This window comes from Pararge aegeria, chromosome 5 (genome assembly GCF_905163445.1).
Source record: "Pararge aegeria chromosome 5, ilParAegt1.1, whole genome shotgun sequence".
In the NCBI taxonomy this organism is placed as follows: domain Eukaryota; kingdom Metazoa; phylum Arthropoda; class Insecta; order Lepidoptera; family Nymphalidae; genus Pararge; species Pararge aegeria.
This window is the reverse complement of record NC_053184.1, coordinates 14,153,551-14,171,745: the sequence shown is the minus strand read 5'-3', so window position 1 is coordinate 14,171,745 and position 18,195 is coordinate 14,153,551.

Genomic DNA, 18,195 nt, shown 5'->3' with positions numbered 1-18,195 from the left:
AACTAAGGAATTATTTTGACTGATTCTTTACACAGCAGTTAAATGTCAGAGGTATATTTTTTTTAATCGCGAAATAAACAGTCTCCAGCCTATTTAGCGATTCATACACAAGTTAAAATTTTCAGTTCGTTAAAAAATATTGGATGTCAATATGTTTTTGTTATCTGATAAAAAACTAAGTGAAAGGCTTGTGGTATAGGAATACGAACGACGTACTGTGTGAATCTATAAACCTTTGATACGCCCCTGACAATACTAAAAAACCTTACTAATATTTTAAATGCGAAAGTGTTTTTGTTTGTTTGTCCTTCTTTGACGCACTAATTAAGTAACCAAACAAATTGATTTTTGGCATAGAGGTAGTTGAAAACACCGAGAGTAACATAGGCTACTTGAACCCAGGAAAACGAACGGTTGAAAAATGGAAGACGAATAATACGGGTAACATGAAGTGAAGGAATTTGTTAAATATCTCAAAAAGCACGATTTTGTGGGCATTTGGTTATCAGAAGGATGACCTTTAACCATGTTTTCGTTCAAATATTCCGATGATCACGAAATCGAAACTATGTATTATAAAGGGAAATTTTGTCAGGTATTTATCGCGGGTTAACAAAATATCCTGATGATCCTCTTTACGTCATACACAAAATACCAGAGTGCCTATTTTGTACCCGCTTAACCAACAAAATTCGCATTATAGGTTCAGCATTATACCGGATTAAACCGCAAACATGCTCAAGTTTGGGTCTATACATGAATAACGTGGAGACATTACGGCGTTCGCTAATAGCCAATATCTGACGCCAAAATTGCCTTCCTAACGATATTTCTGGAGCTAGTAATAAAACCAGTAATCCTATTACAGACCCACTGAAACAGTTTTCGCCTACGTGTAAAAGGACTGATATATTCCAATGTATGAATATGGTTATACCAAGGTATGAGGCATGACGAAGCAGTATTTCAGGTGGTTTTCATGATTTGAATACGATTTACGGGTCTGAACAATATTATCTGATGAACATGACGATGCAGTCTATAATTAAAATATACAGAGTTCTTTAACTTACTCAGATTTAAAAATACGTTAATACGAGACAGAGTTATATGTTCGCAATAAATCTATCTCATTTTAACATTAGTAAGTATAGTCTGATATAGATGTAGCTTAAGGTGAAAGCGCGCTTACGTGGGAAGATTAAGGCAGTTTATTTAAACTTTATCGGCTTCTACTCGGAACCATACTGGTACTTTTAAGCACTTGGTGGTACGTCCTTGCTGCCTAGTAACTTATAGAATCTCAAACAGTAAAGTGCCCTCTATAAATACAAAAATACACTCCTCAATATTTGTAACCCTATAAGGCCACAATTTTATTATTGTAACATAACAGTCCACTGATGAAATAGAAGCCTCGCCCAATGGGAAGGTTTGCCCATAATCACCACGCAGGGCAGATGGGTTGGTAAATACAGTAGATGGTAGAAGTAGAAGTACCACCACACATGACTCTGCTGTCCCTTTATTCCCTTAGTCGCTTCGTACGACAGCCGCGGAAAGAGGAGGGATGGTGACAACTTTCGCATTTAAAGGCAGCAACTGCAAGAAGGTTCCATTGATTCCAATGAATTGTTTTCCAATGGATTCTAATCCATTACTTCCTATTTGCCTGACTTACGTATAATCCGGCCATATGTATAACAAGATACTGTATTCCTACCAAGTTTTATTTTTATTTCACAAGTTAGCCCTTGGATGCAATCTCACCTGGTAGTAAGTTATGTTGGAGCAGATGGTAGTGGGCTAACCTGTTAGGGAGTACGGTAGTCATACCCCTAATCGGTTTCTACGGGACATCGCACTGGAACACTAAATAGCTTAGCAGCACGTCTTTGTTGGTCGGGTGGTAACTAACCACGGCCAAAGCCTACCTCCAGACCAGACTAGAGAAAATTCAGAAATTATAAATTCCCAAATTGCCCGGCTGAGAACCGAACCTGGGACCTCCTACTTAAATTCACAGCGCTCACCGTTGTGCCAGGGTTGAAATCAAATTAAAATTATAAACTCCATATTCTTAGTTTCTAGCTTAGGCTTGAATTGATCCTAATTATCTGCATATAACTGAAGCGGGTCGTTAGCTTCGGGAGATGTGCATGAGTGGTAAAAAATTAAAATATTTAGTAACTAACAGTACACAAACAAAAAAGTTATCAAGAAATGTTTAAACGCCAATAGTGACGTATCATGGCTGTAGCGCACTTCAAGCTGTCCAAAAGTGCCATAATTGGCTTAAACACAAAACGATTTATTTTGTGTGTCAATATCGTCATCGTTATCATATCAATCCATTACCGACCCACTGCAGGGCCATGAGAACTTTGTTTGTAGGCCGTAGTCCACCACGCTGGCCAAGTGTGGATTGGTGGATATTTGAATTTTTATTTGTAATAATCGGTGTCAATATATTTTGCAATATCTGTGAACACTAATTTCGTTCCCAGGAAATATTGGTCATTAATTGAGACTCTGGAATATTTATGATTTACAATGTTAAATAATTGCATAATTCATAAAAGCTATTCAAACTGGCCACTAATAGTCGTAATTTGTGAATTTAATATCAATTTAGTATGAAAGTGCTCGGCAGTTAAGTCATTAGAGCATTTCCAATATTACTTCCTTAACGATGTTTTCGAGGCAAACAAAAGCCTTAATTTTATTACCCGCGGCCCGCATTGACCTCATTATTGACTAGACCGGGACTGTCAACAGTGCCGTCATTTGTTTATAATTGGCGAACCCGAGTGGCGACCTAGATACAAATGTTCGGATCAGCAGATTCCAGGCAAGAGCAATAAATTGGTCAGTGAAGTTTTTTGAGAAGTTTGGGCTAACGTAAGTGTTTGTTTCATTTCAATTGGCAAAAAATTAACACGGTTCCTTAATTATTCTCAAATAATAATTGTTTTTAAGTTCAGTGCTTCTAGAAAATCCCTACAGCAACCATTATGTCGCGGTGGTATCCAATAACTGCTATGGTCATCTACTGTAGGTACTTCGCGCAACGTTCGCAAAGGTAAACTAATTCAGTTGGTAGGTAAGCTGTTTCAGAACTTCATTCATTTTTCAGTTATTTTTATAGTAATAAATTTTAGCTTATTCTAGTATTAATAATATAATAATATTACTGTATGAAATAATAAGCTAACAGTACATCAAAGCGAATAAGAAAAATGTTATTAGATCCAGAAAATTGGGCGTCAAGGAAAATGATGAATGAAGTTGTACAAAAAATATATTGCGAGTGCTAGCCTTACTTGGTTATAAAGGTGATGTATTATGATTTCCTTCAGATTTATTACAAAAAGCTCCAAAATATTTTTCCAACTACCCAATAAATAGAAGAGGAATAATGCCAAAATTACATATGGGTAACGAGGTAAATATTACAGCTGAAATATTTTGTACACCTTGTGTTAGTTTTTTATTACTGTACTGACAAAAATATGTTTGCCTCAACTAAACTCTTTAGCGTTCTAGTACGTTGTTATGGAAAATACAATCAAGGTCCATGTGACTTTTAGGTTAGCTATCTCCCATCTTAGACGGCATCATCACTGAGATTGAAGCTTAGCGGTCCCTCGTGAAAAGATTAATAAGCGCAAAAAAAAGTTTTACAGTTAAGAGAAACTGACTTTTCATGACGTGCTCGTAGTAGTAATTTGCGATTTAATAATTTACTCAAGATTCATGGAAACGAATGTGTGAGATAATTAACTAGTGGCGCCATCTAGTATCACTCTCCTACAAGTTTGGCAAAGACATAACCAGACAGCTAATTGCTCACACGTTATAAGGCTTTATTGTTTTTCTAGTATTTAAATTTGTCTTATTTTACCTTAATCAGTTATATAAAGTATTCTTTAAAAAATGTCCTACGAGAAGAAGAGTTTTTTTCTATATTCTAAAAAAAGTTTAATTTCAATGTTTTCGTATCGAATTTTACATGTAGGTTAACGAAACACTTGTATATACCTACACAAGAGATCAAATCCATTAGACAGACTAAGAGGGCAAAGTAATAATGGACATTTTTTGTGCCTCCCACACCTTAACTTCATTCTGAGATTTAATATCATAATGGACATTTATTTTCACAAATGGGCGTCTTTTGTAGTCTATCAATACATTAGTGGACTAAAATAACAATTAAAATTTTGTAAGCTTTATTTTTAACCCAAAACAAAGCCTTGTTTGTTTAAAAACTCTAGGCACACAGATAAAGATATTTTATAGATAAGTGATAGATGATTATGTCGATTATGCCTTGTGGAAAGCCCTATGGGAACGTGGATCTTATAAGTGGGAGGTTCTGGGTTCGATCTCCGGAAGAGGCAATTCAGGAATTTATAATTTCTGTGTTTACTCAGATCTGTTCTGGGGAGAGGCTTCTTCCGCCCTACCGTTAACCAAAGCAATAAGATATTAAAGTATAAAATTATAATATTGCTCACCCATTAAGAATCACCGCCTTTCATCCACATAGGGCTGAAATCTTACCCCTAGAATGTAGGGTTTGTGACTTTACGAAGGAGGTAGAATATCCACTGCAACCACTTACACCTGTATAACGAAAGCTTGTTTCTTTAGTTGTTTAAGACGCAGCAACTAAGCAAGGATCGATGTGATTTGCATTAATATAGTCAAATTAGCTTTTAAAGTTAAAGCCAATGTCATATATTCCTTTATTGAAGTTATTTTATAGGGTATTTTGATGCGTACATACACATTTTTACATGGTTGTAAAGATCATGATAAATTGACGACTATATTAGTAAACTAAAATAATGAACACAACGACGGTACCAAATGCTTCCTGGTCTAAGAAGGAGCCTGCAAACAACTAAACCGGGTAGCAGAGGCCGCGGCTGAAAGTTCCGATTTTAAAGTAACATGAAATTTTATGATAAAAAATAAGATTTCAATTTTGATATACTACTATTTCACTTTCTACTATTTTTGCTTATTACTGCCATTGCCCCTAAACTATTTAAAGAGCAACCTAGTTAGAGCAATAATTCAAACCCATGATTTACGGTAAGATTTACGGATTTACTTGCTTGACTTGAGCATCATCATTTTTAAACTAACTAGATAACAGCTCATATAAAATAAGTTAAAGAAATATAATATTAAAGGTACCTTCCCACTTATTTGTGAACAATTTGTACATTGCACTTGTGTTTTATGAAAGAACCCTGTCGATATATCCAGGTACGAGTGAGTACATACAAAAACGTGAAAAAATTCTAGACGTAACTCAGAGAATTGACAAAAACGCTTTGTCTTGGGTACCGACTGATTGGGGGAGTCAAATAAACCCGTCTCCGACTCGTGTTCACACACGACGTGATCCGACTATCGAGTCCATATATTTGTACCGAGGAAAGAGAAAAAGTCTGTAATGTACTTTTGCCTTGATTTTATTACATAACCTAAGTAGCTTTTTTCTGAACTTATGTAAATGTATCTACTATATTGTTTTATTTATGTAAGCTCTGATCACAATTACCTCCGCTTCACCGGTAAAATTAGTATCTTAATGGACCATAAATATTTGCATAGTGCAAATCAAGGTATCGAAGTTATTTTTTTTAATACGTGAGCTCGATATACGAGGGATTCTATGTTAAACTTTTCAATAGATACTTAATAAGTTAAAATTTTTGGTAACTAATTGAATAATTTAAATTTTTTCATGTAACTATGTCCTTAGATAGATTGATAGATAGAAAGTCTTTATTGCACGTACAGAAAATAAAAAAAATTGAACAAGAAAGAAGGTAAATGGTAAAAATTAAAATATATGCGCAAAGGCGGCCTTATCGCTTGAAGCGATCTCCTCCAGACAACCTTTGGTTGACATGTTTAGTACGGAAAACGGGATAGTGCAACATTCAATTTAAAAATAAATAATTTATATACATTACATACTAATACTACATAATATACAGAAAAATCATATATATGAGTATATATATATATATATATATATATATATATAAATACATAAATCATTACATATTTACTACATGATGGATAGGAAATGGTCTTTTACGCGCGATTTAAAGTTTATGACTCCTTAATGTATAAAACAATCTGAAAAAGTATCTATAAGCAAATTAAACATTTTAAAGTTCAATTATTGAATTGTTGTGCGTTTATATTAGTTACAATATAAAACGATGACTTATTTCAATAAACTTAGTTACCCACTCATAAGAACGTTATTACGTATTACGTCACATTATAAAGTAAATCTTCCGTATAAAACATAACTGATATAACCAAAAAGGTAACCCCTTAGATCAATGTCTTTAAATAGATTTCCACTCCAATGTAATAAGAAAGTAATAACGCACTGAAACATTATTCAGGAAGTGCAGCACAGCAGATTTTTTCTCATTTTCCGCCGCGTGACGGATGCTGGAAGCAATTAGTGTGCGGAAATTACACAAGAAAACAGCAATCCATCACCTGGACCAAAAAAAAACGAAGCCCGAAATCTGCGGCCTCCCAAATATCATTTACGCGGAGATTTACCATGACCCGGCACTAAATAGCCTAAAATATAGATAGGCACTCGTAGTATGTTGAGCGTTGATAGCCCGGTGGTTAGAACTTCGGTTTCACATTCCGGTGCCGAGTTCCAACCATAGCGTCTAAAATACTTTTCTGTTATTTGCGTAATAGTCAATTAAATGTCACTTGATTTAACATTGAAGGATAAACATTTTAAGGAAACCTGTATGCCTGAAAGGTCTCCATAATGTTCTTAAAACTGTGTAAAGTCCAATAATCCTCACTTGACCAGCGTGATGGACTTCAGAGTAAGTCCTCCTTATTCTGGTAGGAGACCCGTGACCTATAGTGAGCTGGTAAGGAGTAATTATAAATGAGTTAATGATTTTAGTTCTTAAGCTTAACAAAGCTAGTACCTGATTTGTGACATACTAGCTTCTTCCAAGAGAAGTAAGAGGGAGAAGTCTCTCTCTGCACAACCCACTGGTCCAGATAGAAATGGGAGGGTGAAAAATATAATATCGCAATTTCCATTTAATAAAACTGATTTTGGACTGATTTCCAAACATAAAAGTTTTCACATTTGTTAACCTACTAGCGTACCCAACCCGATTCGCTCATAAAATATAAAATCATTTATTTCTCTCCGTATTTATTCTCTTCTATTCTCTTCTCGAGCAGGTGAAGATCATTATCTACACCCATGTACACCCAACAATAGAATATCATCATAGTAAATAAAAGCTGTATTTGACAGTTCAAAAATAGGAGTGCTCCGATCGTCACCAAACTTTACAGGATTACTCGCCAGATCAATCCGGAGATTCCCTGAAAGTTTTATTAAAATCGGTCCAGCCGTTTCGGAGCCTATACGGAACATACCCACACACTTTGTCTTTTATATATATAGATTTACTGGTAAACTCAGACACTGAAATAACGTTTACGTTAGTTATAATATTTATAAAAATAATTTATAAAACAGCTTTATGACTAACTAAATAAAGAAGCGGTGATAGCCTAGTTGGTCATCGGCTTTCCTTTCGTGGAGACCGTGTTCGAGGTGCGCTGACTTTTTGAAGTTATGTGTAATTTTAATTTAAGCAATTTAAATATCACTTACTTCAAACTGAGAAGGAAAATCGTGAGGATACCTGTATGCAGTGGCGTGCATAAAGGTAAGGGTAGGCTTTTTATAACTCTTACAATGCCTTTCCTTCAGTTTTTTGTAACTCGTACTGAAGATTTTCTTCATTTTATATCATCTGCATACCCTGTGCGGTATGCACAGGGTATGCAGACGATGCACGCTATGCACGCCACTGCCTGTATGCCTGTAATAACGTCGTGTGAAGTGTACAACTCCGCACTTGACCAGCGTGGTAGACTAGAGCCTAAGCCCTTCTCATTCTGAGATGAGACCCGTGCCCTGTGGTGGGCCAGTATTGGGTTGATGATGATGACTAACTAATCCTTAAGTTACCTCGACATGTAAATTATGTAAAAAGGATTACTGGTTGATGGAATAAAGTTCCAATGCTTTTTTAGGAACGATTTGGGATTGCACTTTAAATTCGTAATTTATTTAGTACAAAATGCGATTAAACTGAGACCACGATCTCATTACGATCTTAATTAATCTTCTGAAACGAGAATTTTGTGCCAATTTCTGAAGTTCTTGTTCACGTTGGTTGGAGAGCTGTAGTGGATTGTAGTCAAGTGATAGTTGAGTCAATTAAGTACAAGAATGTTGAAATCTGTTGGCATAATTATGTGTTTTTTTTACTTTTTTAAATATTTTATGGTTATGTTAAGTGCCATTAGCCAATTTAAAAATTATTGATTGTAAAGTCAACATCTCCTGATAATGCTCCGGTTTCGGAGCGAAACGTGCGTAGAGGGTACATTGCCGAAGATCTGTTTGGTGGAGTAGAAGGATCGAAGAAATTATAAATTTCACCAAACAGATTCTCCTGCTTTTCGCGGACTATAGCAAATTAAGCTTAATTTTTATAATATACTAGCGTATCAAGCCCGCTTCGTCGCGCTAGATTTTGCTTTATTTTATTTAAACATTAAACTTACATCATTACATTTTTAATTTAAGTCTCATAAAATATAAGTTGTAATTTGACAGTTCAAAAATAGGAGTCCGATCGTCACCAAACTTTACAGGATTACTCGCCAGGGCAATCCGGAGATTCCCTGAAAGTTTCATTGAAATCGTTCCAGCCGTTTCGGAGCCTATACGGAACATACCCACACTTTCTCTTTTATATATATATATATATATATATATATACATATATATATATATACATATATATAAAAGAGAAAGTGTATATACATATATATATATATATATATAGATAGATCAGAGATTTCCGCAAAGTAACGCTTGCTTCTGTCTAATATTTTATTACTGTTATAATTTCATTTGGTATGTATGTACACCAAAATAGACATTTTTATAGTAATAATTGACGGATGCAGATAACCCACCTGATGGTAAATATAATATATAAAAACAACACTTCACAGAGCACAATTTCGCAGGGCATGCAAGGAGCACGTTCTACAACGTTAACTTAGGTCGATGGACATAAGACGCTACGTAGCCTCATGTGCCTGTAACTATACCAGCAACCACACTCTTCAAACCGAAACAGAGTGTTGCCATAATGCTGCTAAGCGGCATTGTTGCAACACTGCCCCGGGCGAGCTCTGTCACTAAATACTCTGCTACTACTATTATATGACTGCTCAACACACATAACATTAACTATAAATAGCAAATGCCGAGTTATTCATGAAGAAACAGTTGAATTCCTGTTTTCCTTACAAACATTAATTTCGGCCCCAAGGGCATCCTTTCAGATAACATCAGTAAAGTTATCACACGATTCGTTGGTCTCGCGTTAATGAAATTAACTCCCATTTGCCCGGGGACGAGACGCTAGTAATGAGATGTTGTCACTGTAACTAAATACGTGTTAGTTCCCAGGTCCTTCAGGAAATGAGGGCCTAATAAGACCGTATGCTGCTTCAAATGGCATTTTTATAAGATAAGAAATACGGAATTTTAACGCCGTAAATTATTACAGCGTATAAAATAAAAAGTAAATTTAAAATAACAATTAAAATAGGTTTCTCGAGAATTTCTAATAACGATTTTATTGGTTACTAGCTGTTGACTTCTATTTCTGGTTCTATTTGCAAGATAGAAAAATGATTGTAAATGTTGATAAATAAAGAAATAAATAAATATACTACGACAATAAACACATTGCCATCTAGCCCCAAAGTAAGCATAGCTTGTGTACTAAGATAGCTGATGAATATTTGTTTATGAATATAATACACATAAATACTTATAATATACAGATAAACACCCAATCACTGAAAAATTCATGTTCATCACACAAACACTCTCCAGTTGTTGGAATCGAACCCACGGCCTTGGATTCAGAACGCAGGGTTGCTGCCTACTGCGCCACTCGGCCATCAAATAGTGTGATGTTGGGATAGTGTAACCACTGAGTTTCTTGCCGGCTCTTCTCGGTAGAACATGCTTTCCCAACCGGTGGTAGAGTCACTGCAACAACAGGTCACGTCACACTTCTTGACATTTCAAGAGTGGTAGGTACTGTTTCTTTATTTCAATAATCCAAAATGAGGATATTTTTTTTAACAATCTTTCAGGAGTTATAAATGCTGTTCATTACTCTTGGGTATCGACGTGTGAAAAAATATAATATTATAAGCTAATTTTAAGATTAATTTAGCGCAGCGATGTTCCAACTCAGGATGTAATTTGCGTTTGTCCCACGGGAATAAGTATAATTAGTAGGATTTGTAAGCTCAATACAGTTTTTCATTACTTTTTGAATTTGTTTTACTATTAATTAAGTTGTTGCTTAAGGAAGCAAATGGACTTAGAACTCTTCCTTTTTTAAACCCTATTCATACTAATCAACATTAAGAGCCTATAACAGTCCACTGCTGGACCAAAGGCCTATCCCAACTCGAGGATTTGCCTATAAACACAACGCTGGGCAGGCTTGTAGTAGTAGCACAGAGGCCACTCTCCGTTATATTCCCTTAGTCGCCTCGTACGACACCCACGGGAAGAAGAGGGGTTGTGACTGTATTCTGATCTGCCGTCACCACACGGCACTATTAATAAACCAAAAAAACGCGACATTTTGTGTTACCTAATATTTTTTTATACACTATTAGGCTTGTGTTTGACGACTATAATGCATAATGGAAAGCAATAGTAAGGTCTAAGTTAAAGCGCGCTTACCTAGAAAAAGCCTATTCTCTACTCTAGCCTTGAAGGCATTCAGATTGTATGTGGCAGAAAACACTGATGCCAGAAGATCGGATTGTATCAGATGATATTGAGGAAAATGGACTATGCCGAGAAAAAAATAGTTCACCCTATAATCTTAATTCATAAAAATTACGATTAGGCGAGTGCTTATACGTGAGAGTGTCGTGACTTAATTGCGATGACTGAGTTCGAAAGACCATGATTCAAAATAAATTAGGCACACCCATTTAAGGGTTGTAAACTAGCGGATGAAAGTTTGTATAAGAAAAAAATACTAAGTTAGAACCATTCTGTTTGATATCATATTTTAAGAGTAAATATTATTACTGAAAATATTTCACACCTGATATATTATTATTTTTAAAACCACTATCAACCCGTGACTGACCCACTAAAGGGTCTCCTTTCAGAATGAAAAGGGTTCAGGCCGTGTTCCCTCACGCTGGTATAACACGAATTGGTGGAAGAGAGAGCCTGAGAGGCCTTTGGGCAATCCTCTGTGAAAATCTTGGAGAACTCTCAGGCATGCATAATTCCTGCTCCTATTACCGTTAGAGCAATATTATTGTCAAAAATATACATCAGAAAAGTTAGATGTGCGTGCCAGGTAGCGAATTCGGTCCTTCCGAGAGTGAAGCCAAAGTCCATACCATTTCGCTATTACCGCTTCTGTTTTAATTGTGCTTTCAATAGTTATTAATCGCTTTGATTAACTGTAAAATCACTGTGCAGTTTAATAGTGAGTATGACAAAAATATCAAAAGGAAAGTACCTATTTACCGTCGAATCACAGTTATTGTAAGTATTGTTTTGAGTTTCTACTTCTGTTGGCAGTCCTTATTGTTCGTTTTTTTGCTAGTTACTTTAAATTGCGTTAAATTTTATAAATCGAGTATAAGTGATACTTTTTTGTCCTGCTTACTTCTTTCTCAATGATATAATACTACATTGATAATATGCGAAAGTAATTTTATTATGACAATATGCTACTATATTTATAAATATCTTACAAGGAGACTTCCGTTTTTCTTCCATAAACGTCAACTAAATGCCGGCAAAGTGAATTTTTGAGTACGTAAAAGCACAAAGACATAAGACCGGTGGTTTGACATCGTTCTTGATAGTTTTCGACAAGTTTCCGATGTGCTAAGAGGCAACCCACAAAAGCTTTGAACATTAGGTTTACGAAGTGCATTAAAACTAAAAGTAGGGCCACGGGAAAGCAAAATGAAAATATTCTTTACCTGCGGTAAAGCAGTATTGTTTTCAATTTATAGTTTCCAATATTGGTACCTTTATGTGAAATTTTAAACAATTTTTAAAGTCTTTTTTATATTTACTTAGAGTTTATTAATCCATACTATTGTTATAAATTTTGTTTTGTTTGCATGTTTAGGTATTATATTTATTTCTTACTTCTGGCTAAATTTAATAATATTTAATATATACCTTGCATCCTGCAGATACTTTTTATTCCGCCACCGCATCCGAGAAGTGTCCCTCCGGAATTACAATCAACTCTTTGGTAAGTATATTACTTAAAGCTTAGCAGCAAAACTGATAGTTACAAAATTTTATATAGATATAGCTTACATCCTTTTGACAGCTGGTTGGCGCAGTGGGCAGTGACCCTGCTTTCCGCTTCCAAGGCCGTGGGTTCGATTCCCTGGAAAAATGTTTGTGTGATGAACATGAATGTTTTTCAGTGTCTCGGTATTCTCTCATCTCATCTCTTGGATGCTCCGGTTTCGGAGCAAAACGTGCGTAGAGGGTAAGGGTACATTGCCAAAGATATGTTTGGTGTGGAGTATAAGGATTGTCGAAATTATAAATAACACCATACAGATTCTCCTGCTTTTCGCGGAGTATAGTATAAATTAAGCTTAATTTTCATAATATATCATCATTTCAACCGATTGACGATCACTGCTGGACATTGGTCTCATGTAGGGCGTAACAAAATTCGCGATTCTGGGCTGCTTGTTTCCAGCATCCTCCCAGTGACTCATTTGATGTCGTATATCCACCTCGTTGGGGATCGACCAACGCTGCGTTTACCGGTGCCGGGAGTCACCATTGCAACACCTTAGGACCCCAACGTCCATCGGTTCTCTTATAGATAGAAGATATAAAATAGAATATAAATCAAATAGAGCAAAGATTGAGTGAAACTAATTAACAACTTAAACGAGCTAGAAATCCTTAATGTATTTTATATTGTAAGTAGATATTGATTAGCGCAAAGGAGGTCAGGACACGATCTCATTAACTTCTTAATTAAGGTCCTCAAACGTGATCCGTTTACCAATTTTTTAAGTCCTTGTTCGGAATGGTAGAAAATAGCTCTCGCGAATTAAATCAAGTGATAGTTGAATGAGTCAATTAGTGATGTGTATCGAAATCTGTCGGCATTCCATTGGGATGTATTTTAATTTGTCCAGACCGGGGCTTTAGCGGTGTTTTATAGGAAGTTTCGGTCCCCGTCCAATAATTACATGGCACGTAGGGCTACGGTGCGCTTTCGTAATTGCCGCGTGCATTTTCGAGACAATAGTTCCGTTCAATCAGTTATGGTAATGAACTCGCAGCAATGCATCGTATGTTGTTCCAGTGTTAACATTTGCAACTTCCTGGACGTGCAAATAAATACTCAATTCCTTTATTTTATGTAATTAATTATTTAACTGAGGCATAATCTATTTGCAGAGAGGGGAAGCCTACGGCATCCAACTCTCTCTCATTTTTCAGGACGTTGCGCAACTGAAGAATATTTAAACTGAGAGCCCTTAGCATAAATCTATATCTATATATCTATTTGTATATATAGGTTTATGCATGTTTATTTGCAACACAGTACAGTTAAATGCACCACCTACCTCTCTTCTTGAGCTGTTTTTAGCGCCTTTGGTTGCCTGGAAGAGATCGCTATGTAGCGATAAGGCCGCCAAATTGTATACCTTTTGTTAAATTTTTACTGTTAATTTGTTATGTTTATGTGGTGTACAATAAAAGTGTATTCATTCATTCATTCATAAATCTGTATCTTATTATAATAATTATGTGAAAACGCTGATTTGATGACATTACGAAATTAAAATGTAATGTGGTCGTTGTAGTGTGTTTAAACAAAGCACGAAATACTTTCAAAAAAGAAATCGATAGAGCCTGTAAATTGGAGGTACCCACTTATGGAACTCACCGTGACTAAGTGCTGGGTCAAACATCCACTGAAAGAACTGTCGTAAACAATGAAAATGAAGCTTAATTTGCCATACTCCGGGAAAAGCAAGAGAATCCTCAGGATATGTTGATTTTACTATGAATAGTTTTTGAGTAATACTTCTTTGAGTGAATGTTAAATGAGTATTTACCTCACTGGACTGACTGTCCCTATGCAAACGATGGCTTAAATTATGTCGTTGGAGTACCTCTGGAGAATTTGAGTGTCTCTGGAACTCATATAGTGTTTTACATTATTCAAATGCTTGTCCTTTGGACACTCATATCATAGCCTTACGTCACCTCGAAGATGGCGTATATCAATTGGAGACAGAAACAAAGTAACAACGGCCAGTCCAGTAATAATAATAGAAGTCATTTATTTACCTTAACTGTAATAAAGAACGTAATGCTAATGAAAACATCAAGTTCAGTGTGTATAATTTACTTGCAAAGATTAATTTCCATGCCAAGGGTGCCCTTCCATATAACATCACTAAAGTTATCACACGATTCGTTGGTCTCGCGCTAATGAAATTAACCCCCATTTGCCCCGGGAACGAAATGCTGGTAATGAGATGTTTTCACTGTAACTACATACGTGTTAGCCACTGGGAATGACTTCGGATATTAAGGAAACGAGGGCTTAATAACAGAGTTGTTTTTGAAAGGACCTTTCCGTGACCTTTGTTGCGAAATGTACGAAAGGTATTTGCAAATTAAAACATATTTATTTGCTCTCAATTACGTAATTTTGTATGGAATGTCCACACGTTTACTTTCTAATACTAACTGTACTGGTGAATATTACTACTTAAAATATACAGATAAGCACGCAATATTCTTAAAATATACAGATAAAGACCTATACACTGAATTAATTAACGTTCAACACACAAACATTTTTCAGTTGTGGGAATCGAACCGACAGCCTTGGACTCAGAAAGCCGGGTCGCTGGTCGCTGCGCCAATCGGCAATCAACTGGAAAATCAGAATACCTCATCGGCTTAGGATTTCCTATCCAAATATTGGTTTTGAAGTACAGGCTCATCTTGCTTTTACAGTAACATTACACAATAACAAAGGTTTTTAAGGTTAGCCTTCGTGTTGTTTTTTTGTTTCATTCAGTAGCTTGAAACATTTTACATCATCGAGATATGAGCATTCAGAGTCATGTGACATAAAGTGTTGCTTGTAGTGTGTTATGTGGTGACACCATACAACGTCCTCTCATTTTATATATTATTACTAGGAGAAAAATGTGAAAAATTTTGCGTAATGTCCCATTCCAATTATATCTGCATATCATCTGTGAAAAGAATAAAAACAAACCTTTGTCGGGCTGAATTAATTATGCTTTCATAGCATTGTACCGAGAATAGTATTAGATTTACCTTTTGTAAATAATTTTAATAATTTTAATACAATTCCAAAATCGAAATCACGAATTTTGGGTACCTTTTTTTTAAATTCGCGAGCTGAGGTATCTCCTGGTGAGATTGCTAAATTCCTGGAGAATAATACTTTGGGTACCTTGTTTGCTTGCTTGTTTCATATTTATTAAAATACAAGGTTTAATTGACGGCCGATTGCTGCAGTGGGCAGCGACTGTGGGTTCGTTTCCCACAACTGGAGTATGTTTGTGTGATGAAAAAAACTGTTTTTTAGTGGCTGGGTGTTTATCTGTATATTATAAGTATTCATATATATTATTCGGATGTTTGTATTGTCGTAGTATATTTATTTATTCGTTTAATTAATACGAGCACTTGCCGACTCTCTTCCCAGCTTCTCCTCTGTAGAATCTGCCTTCCCAATCAATGGTTAGGTCACTAAAACATATAGACTTGCAGTTTGAAAAGTGCTTGCAATTATTAAACCTACTTTCAATTAATGATTTTTTTTTTTGCATATGGTGTGCGTAGGCAATTATTCTAATTTAATAATAAAAATATTTGAAGCCACGTTTGTTTACTTAGAAAATAACACTAAAAGCCTAAATAGGTAGTAAATTCAATAAAAAAATCGATGCTATAATTTACTATTACGATTTAATAATAAATAATCGTTTTATTAGGTATAAACTTACTGAAGCTTGGCTAAGTTCTTTAAAATATTCATCTGTAAACTGATGAAAGCCCGCCAAATTTAAACCCTAAAGTTTCTCAATATGTATTCATATTAATATTATCCCACTCAAGCTCTGCTCATGTTTAAAATATCAAATTTGGTTCAAAATATTTGGTCATAATATGATCTGATATTTTAAAACGTATCCCGTTTTATTGGATTTGAGACAATCAACTTTAAGACATCCTTAGTAAATTTTTTTCTATAAGTTAATACGATATACTCGTAATTTCTTACATGACCACCCAATAAAAAATTGTTTTGAATTAAATACATGAGTAGGTATGTTCAACCATATACGTACAACGGATGGTTCAGACCAACCAAGTACGGAGAGCGGCCCAGGAAAAGAAGAAGGTATATTCAAACAGTTATAGTTTCTTAAGCGCACTATAACACCTGCATGGCTGAATAGGTTTAGACGTATGAGGTATTGTTACAATACTTACACCATACCGAGTGACACTGAATGTCTTTAAAAAAAATTGGTGGCTCTATATCATGCGATTTTAAATACAAAAAAATGTAGAGTAATGCAGCGTAGCTTTTTATGCTTTTCGTTACATAGTCGTTTTATAATTTAATTGGTATAAGTGAGTAGCATTAAGGTATTAAGGTCCGTACTTGTAGGGCCTTTAATAGTTCATAAAGCATTTGCGATAACGCGAAGGCTTGGTTGGCACTGTTTTATACAAGATCAGAGGATTCTCTTGCGATAACGTCGAAGACACCTGGTGGGATCATTGCATCGTTCGAGTGTCATACATGACTGTCGACTGAAGTTTATCGAAAATGCGTCCTTATTTATATCAAAATACCCACCGAAACAATGTCATTAACATGGTCTAACTATTAATTAATTAAATTATTTACCCACTTTTCAAAATTACTATAGCACGTGCTTTAAACCTTACAAGGTTACGGTACAAATTGCGTATAGTGAATTTTCGCGCGAAGCTGATGTGCGGATAGCCGCGTAACCAATCGACGCTGCCCCTGGCATATTTAGTATAATTCCATACATTTGTTTCACTAGACGCTTAGCGACGTGTTGCATATCCCGTGGCCAGCACGATCACGCACCAAAACCACCGAACCGGTGATGGTTGTATGGCGACTGCAAACAGACACCCTTGACATTTCAAATGTGCTTAAACACATTAATTTCAAAATAAATGAGTTTCGACTATTTCAGTACTGAGTGATACTAAAACACATTTGTTATTTACACTGAAGATCTAATTATTTGAAATGAAAAAGTAACTAAAACTCTGATGTTAACTATGTATCCCTATTTAGAGAAACTGAGTCCTTGTGATACGTAAGGATGAAAAGCTAGCTGCAAGCTAGCAGTAAATAAAAATATTCTTAATGCTTAGATTGTATGAAACGTGAAAAAGTTTCCATTATACGAAATAAAGCCTATTTTATGTTCCTGTAAAATTCACGTCAACAATTCGTTACTCTTTAATTCAACTTCTCAAACTTGCGAAGTAACATAGCACTCTTTTAAATAACAAAAACAACAATTTATTTACACATCAACAAAAAACGATTCGTGCATTTGAAGAATGCTTAATCTCTTTTATAAGAAACGAATTCAAAGCGGAAAAATGCGCGAAAAAAGAGAAAAGAAAGTATTTTCATTAAAATTCGCCGAGTTGAAATTGACTTTGTGAGTACAAGCCATCATATAGTTGAATAATTCATAACACATTTTAATTTTGCTTTATGAGTCGTTTTTACTCACTTAAATTATTAAGTTAACGGAACCTGGATATTTATTCGAAACTTTTTTCTTGGTATCAAGGATTTTTCTCTTTTACAAGACAATATACAGTTTGATAGTAATTTATTTTACTTTCATTTATTTTTATTTTATTTTATTAATACGAAACCAACGGTATACAATGAATACACA